The 6437-nt window shown below is 42.7% G+C and overlaps 1 long non-coding RNA gene across 5 annotated transcripts; it reads left to right on the forward strand.

The window, feature by feature from the left end:
- Positions 1-821: 821 nt before the first annotated feature.
- On the forward strand, positions 822-5983 carry LOC123144617 (uncharacterized). Of its 5 annotated transcripts, none has more exons than XR_006471769.1 (6): positions 822-1338; positions 1485-1526; positions 1621-3861; positions 4455-4521; positions 5067-5189; positions 5575-5983. It is a non-coding gene; the product is annotated as an uncharacterized lncRNA (long non-coding RNA). The 5 variants fall into 5 exon arrangements; XR_006471771.1 differs by having other exon boundaries at positions 5608-5983; XR_006471770.1 differs by having other exon boundaries at positions 825-1338; positions 1621-2048; positions 3145-3861; positions 5067-5983.
- The last annotated feature ends 454 nt before the right edge of the window (positions 5984-6437 follow it).

Raw genomic sequence — 6437 nt, forward strand, 5'->3', positions numbered from 1 at the left:
ACTGCGTCGCTGCCGCGGTGTAGCCTCCCAGCTGGAGCTGTCCTCTGATGACGGCGGAGTGGCTGAGCGATGACGACGGACCGGTGCCATTGACGATCGTGGGAGAAGCAGACGAGATAAGGTACAGGGAGGGAGGGAAAAATGCGACGCATGACTCGCCGGCTGTGAGGGTTTATATAGCAGGCCGGTAAGCATTGGGATTTTGGGGAATTTAACCGAGTCGGGCGGGAAGCTTGCGCAGGAACCTGCGAGGTTGCGCGGGAACGGGCTCACCGACGATTCATTGGCGCCACCGTTTGGCCAAAAGAACGCCCCCGCGCGCTGCGCTGTAAGCCGTCTGCGGCAGTAGGGTGACAAGACGTGCGAGAGGACGATGAAAGGCCACGTACACATACAGTTAATAAAAAAATGTTTACGATTTAATTACCTACTATACCCCGTCCTGATTTATAAGTATGATTTAAGTAATAAAATACGAATGCATGTCGCCAAAAATTATATAGTTGGATTCGTATTTGAATGAAGTTTTCAATTATAAAATTTTTATAACACGCATTAATATTTTGTTGGTTAAATTTGAGGGCAAAGTATGGCACATTTAAATCTATAAGGTTGCTAGCCAACTTGCCTCCACGGTGCTTCCCCAATTGGGCCTTCGTTGACCGTTGGATCTAGCTTTCTTCGAGTCTGAGCCGTTGGATCTTCACGGCCGTCAAAACCCAATTTTCACCTCGCTGTTGTTTCTGTTGTTTTGAGTGGCCAATGACGGGTGGGCTCGCGCCGCGTGCTGGTTGGCTGGGTTTTTCGACCCCGCGTGCAGGAGGTTTCGGCCAATCCGCTCCGCGAGTCTCGCAGCCAATCCTGCCCTCGCCTCATCCCACTCCCACACAAGCCGCCAGAGAAACCCTAGCCCCTTTCCCGTCGGTCCCCACAGCCTCTCCCACTTCTTCCATCCCCCCTCCCCGTGTCACCACTCACCATGGCCTCCGCCCTGAAGCCTCGCCGACGCCTGCTATTCCTCCTCCCTCGTCTCTGTTCGGCGCCGACGACCGGCTCACCCCACAGCTTCTTCCCCACCCACGACCTAGCGTTGGGGAGGCCGGGTTTTCTCGCTGGGGGTGGAGGAGATGGGGACGGCCAAGAGGCCAGCGGTGCGGAGCAGCCAGGCCGGCCTGCCGTCTCTCCCCGGATCTGGTCAGCGGCCGAGTTGGCTGGTTGGGATGAGGAGATTGTCCTCCTTGTGGCGCTCGTCATCGAGGACAGCCTGGTTCGCAAATCGCGGCCCTCCTGCGTTGGGCTACACGACGTGGCTTACTGAAGAGCGCTGACCAACAGCAGGTAGAAACCCTAGCCATCATGCTCGTGCCTGGGACACACCAACCCTTCTCCTCCCGCGTTGCCCTGCTTATTCCCCTGATTCCCTATTCGTTTTTTTGTTATTTGACTAAGTTGCCTACTCTGATGCTCCAGTGTGGTATTTGCAGGTGCTGATCTTGGGTTTACCACTTGTGGCTTTGGTTTGATAGGTTGGTGATTTCTCCATTCCTTCATTCTCATGTCTTCTTCTATGCGTGTCACATGTGCTTACATCTATGTCGGATGGATCTATTCTTTTTACAGGGTGCTAGCAGCTGCAGTTCTGTTCATTTGGAGGACACATATGACAAACTGTGACATCACAGTATTTTTTCCTTCAGATGCTTTATCTTTGTTTTTCTGTGTGTATGCATGCCATGGTTTGCACATCCTTTGCTCATTGGCATGTCTATACACGGGCTTGTTGTTCTTCTAGAGAACTGAGTTGGTGATGTTTATTATTGTTAGCTGTTTAGAGTGATTGTTCCCAATTAATTTTGATCAATTAATTATTAGCAGGTATTTATCTAACGGCCTTATGCGAATTCCAGGCCAGTTGATTCCTTTTTTAGCCAAGGCCATCTTTATATCACATATCTCTGCTGCTGGTGAAAGTGATTCAACTGAAAGTGGCATGTGATTCTCCCCTGGAGCCCAACAGCCCTCTATATGGATTATCTGAAAGTTGAAGAGTATGCTTATGCATCAGATTTTCTCCTCTTAGTTATGCAATTCAGGCCTGTATTTATTTTTCAATATCACTATGAGTATCATGATCAAGGTTTACGAGTCGATGAGTCGACGAGTCGTTCCGACGTTGAGACTCATAGACTAATCGTGACTAGTCTAGACTAGTGCTGGACTAGTCGACATGGTACTGTAGTACTCAATTATTGTTAATAACTAGTAGTAGTATCAAGTATGTAGTATATATAAACAGTACAGTATGCAATAAAACCAGAAGTGTTAGGCAACGCTCGCCAGGCCCAGCCCAGCACCACACAACACCCCCAGCTGGCCCATTTGGGCCCAAGTGGCCAGCCTACTTGGCTCCCGTCACTGGAACCCTAGCTCCCAATCGTTCCCATTGCTGCCGCCAGCACCATCACACACAGGAGCACGCGTGCGCGACCCGCGCCTCGAGCCGCCTTCCGCCGGCCCCAGCCGCTGCCGCCAACCACCTCCATGCCTCCTCCTCTCCTCTCCTCTCCTCTATCTCTATTCCTTCTCTCTCGTCTCAGGGCCGCGCGCACCTACATGTCACGGCCATGGCTGCCGCCCGAGCATGAGCTCCGGCCAGGCTGGGTGACTTATCCCCTCAAAATTTTGAGTCGCTCGACTCAAATAGCTCGACTAGTCCAGACTAGTCTACGACTAGTCTGTCGACTGTTCGACTAGACCAAGTAGTCTACACGAGATTTGTAGTCGACACTCAAGTTGCGACTCATAGACTAGTCTGTCGACTAGTCTCGACTAGTCCCTCGACTCGTAATCAGTGATCATGATAGAGAGTTAATAGTTCACTCACTGGACAAAATATTTAGTTGGCATATTGAGGGGCTCACACCCTTTTATGGATGAACTTATACCATGAACCGTTAAACAGATAGCATGACCATATGATTATAGAGAGAAAAAAACCATAGCTTGTGTTGTTGGGCAGGTTATTAGTGACTTTTAAACATAGTCATGCAATAGAACTTTAGGATTCATAATTATTCTACATATGATTGTTGAAACCAGTACTTTTGTAAGACCGATGGTGATGTATGCTCCTTGCTGGTTTAGGTTGGTTGGTTGGAACATTGTTGATTGTATGGTGGCTACAAAAGTGAATCTTCACGCTGGCTGCAATAGAAGCTGATATAGGTTACAGGAGAAAATACTGAATATTTGAGAAATTTACATCGGAAGTTTATATCTCACAATATTAACCAAATAAAGAAGTTGTACAGAAGAAAATTAGTCATGGATATTTTAATTGTATAGTTGTTTTGCTATGGTTCTAAATAGCGTCTGGATCGGCCGATATTGCGGTCTTGGCTGTCTGCTTATATCAAGTATGGTCTGATATTTTGGTCATATCAGCCCCAGTATTGAGCATACCGACTGATATTCTGGTCATATCAGCCCCAATATTGAGCATACCAGCTGATATTCTGGTCATATCACACTTTCTACAGTACACCAAATCTACGAGCACGATATCTGATATTTGAATCCTGAAATTACCATTAGAAAGGCAAAGAGATCTTGTAGAAAAATAGGTTACATGCTCAGGTATATCATATATGGAGAAAAGGCACCTATCAGCTGTATTGGTTCTTTCGTATTTTTGTGCAGTCCTTCTATTAATTTTTTCTAACTTTCTGGGTTTATATTTGAGCAAGATAAATATATTCCATCTCTATCCCAGTACAGAATCGAAGCTTCATCAAATCTATCTGGGCGTTCATTGCGTAATACAATGTTGAGATTGAGAACATTTTCAGAGGGGAACTTAAGGTATCACCTAATGATATAATATTAGTCACTATCCGTTGATTGGTAAATTTTGCTTTAGTATACACCCCTTCGGGATATGGCTTTCAATTCTATACTTTTCTTTGATTATCAGTATTGCTACAAGGATAATAATCATTTTTATTGCAAAGTACGTACTACATTAGACAAATCAGCATGTTTTCCCATAGAAATACATGTGGCGCGAAAGCAGCGACAGTCATGTTTGAAAGCGTGTAATATAAGAGTATGTATCTTAGTTATTTTGGCATTGCCATCCTTTACATTATAGGTTGTTGTGCATAACAAACAATGAGGTCTACATATGTAGATTTGCAAGTTAAATTCACCACACCTTTACAACATTTCCCTGTAAAATTTTATTAGTTACACGTAAACTGAATTGATTTACCAGTAAAAATCTGTACAACTCATTTCAGTCGATAGTAACCATTGTAGAATTACCAGGATATGTCATGTATGTGCTCTGAGTCGTAGCATGTTGCAAAAAGTATAATAAGAGATAGATTGTATGCACTATGGCTAGCAGTAACATTTTTCGACTTGTACATCATTCGATCTATCTATTTCTACAGGCTATTCCTCATGTTGCAACCTTTTCCCGTAGAATCGAAAGGAATTAGATGGAAGAAATTGCAGGAGGTATACTTCGTGTTCCATTAGTCTTACTTTCGGAGGCATGTCTATAGTCTTAGTGTTGGAGGTGTGTCAATAGTAGTATCAATTTTGGAGGCTTGTCTATATTAATCTTATTTTCTGGATTACGTTTCTTTCCATCTGCATCCTCTTCATAATGGATTAGGTTACTTTGTTATTGCCATGTGATACTTTTTCTTATTACTGTGATCGTCAGTGCTCTTAACATTGGTTGTTCTTGCTTTATGGCTGCCTTCTCAGCGCACTGTTATTAGTTCTAATACACTAATTATAATATGCTCGATTGACCATATTAATTATATATTTCACTTCACCGGGGCTATTGGTGGAAGTGTTGGTTAAAATATTTTGGTGGCAGTGTATAAACTAATTGTTGTACACCATTGTTAAGTGCGCTTTTGAGCTTTGAGTAGACAATTGTGGTCTTAATTACTTTAAAGGATCGTTAGTATATTACTGTCGGATTTCCATGTTCAGTTATTCACACTATATTATTGCTTGGTTCTGATAGCCTGCTATTATTAGAGCAGGAATGGTATTCTTGGCTGACATTCAAAAGCAGTCAAGATGGTGAAGTTTAGAACGGAGGAGCTCCGCGGAATTATGGATAAAAAATATCCATAACATGTCTGTCATTGCTCATGTCGACCACGGTATGTGACGGAGCAGTGACAGTTGTCTCTAATTGTCAAGTTTATACGGTAGAATCTTCTTGATTGATGATTTTGTAGCCTTCTCTTAGTTGTACTGTATTAATTCTTAAAACTGGATCATTTAAAATTAATTAGATTTAATGAGTTGTTTCACTGTTTTCAAATAAGTAGTTTAAGCCCTTATTGTGTCCCGGAGCTTATTCTTTCTGCCTTTTTATGATTGATATATGCTCTAACAAGCTTGAATGTAACTATTGGCGTATAATCTCATGGAGCAAAATCTTAGTTGTTGAATGTATTGAAATTTATAAGATCTGGAGTTTGCACTATATTTCATCCTGCGGTATTCCCAGTCACTGAATATTAAGAGCACCGACGATCCCAGGTTGTACATTCGGGAAATGCTTTTATCTTGCAGGCCAGTTTTACATTTGCTTCTTCAATAAGGATATGACCATGAACAGAGTATCATGGTATTTGCCTTGGCATTACTGACGTTGTGTTCAGATTACTGAAAGAAGGATAGGTAGCCGCAAAGGAGTGAAGGGTAGAAAATATGTCCATTGTCGTTGAATTGGTGGGATTGTCACCAAGTTAGTGCTGCAGATGTTTCTATTTTAGAGCAAGAAGCCAAATCATGCTGTTCATTGTAAATCTTGAAAAACTTGTTTATTGTCACTTCTATATCTGTTGTAAACGTTTGTTCGTGATGTGGTACTTGTCAATCTTGGTTTGCCCTTCCTTTTCAAGTTTGCCTTAAATTTCAGCCGACCAACAAGTCCTTGTTTCTTCAATTGGTTTCTCATTTCATGTTTGCACTTGTATTATAGTAGAACAACATGTCATAAACATGGCGTTTGGCATTGTTTGTCCAGTTCCCTTCAAGAAAGAAGAGATGGCTATAGAGAGTGGCTCCATCACTGAAGAGATGAAAAATGTTGTGCAAGGCATTGTTTGTTAAGCTCCTTTAAAAAAATAAAGTAATTATGGTGCATCTGACATATAAAGGGGTTGTGAAGGACAAAACGCTATGGATTCAGAAGAGTGGGAGGGCAGAGTTTACTAACAACGTATCGAGGACAAAGTGTGATCTGGATTTCTAAGTTTCAGCTCGTAGCAGAATTGTATGGAGAGAATGCCTGCATTTTGAAAACCCTATTACATAGTTTGAGGCTATGTTTCTTCCAATTTTCATTATTGAAAAGATCCTTATTATTGCCAAATTGTCAATTATTTTCAAATAGCTCT

Source organism: Triticum aestivum, chromosome 6D, assembly GCF_018294505.1.
Source record: "Triticum aestivum cultivar Chinese Spring chromosome 6D, IWGSC CS RefSeq v2.1, whole genome shotgun sequence".
Classification (NCBI taxonomy): Eukaryota; Viridiplantae; Streptophyta; class Magnoliopsida; order Poales; family Poaceae; genus Triticum; species Triticum aestivum.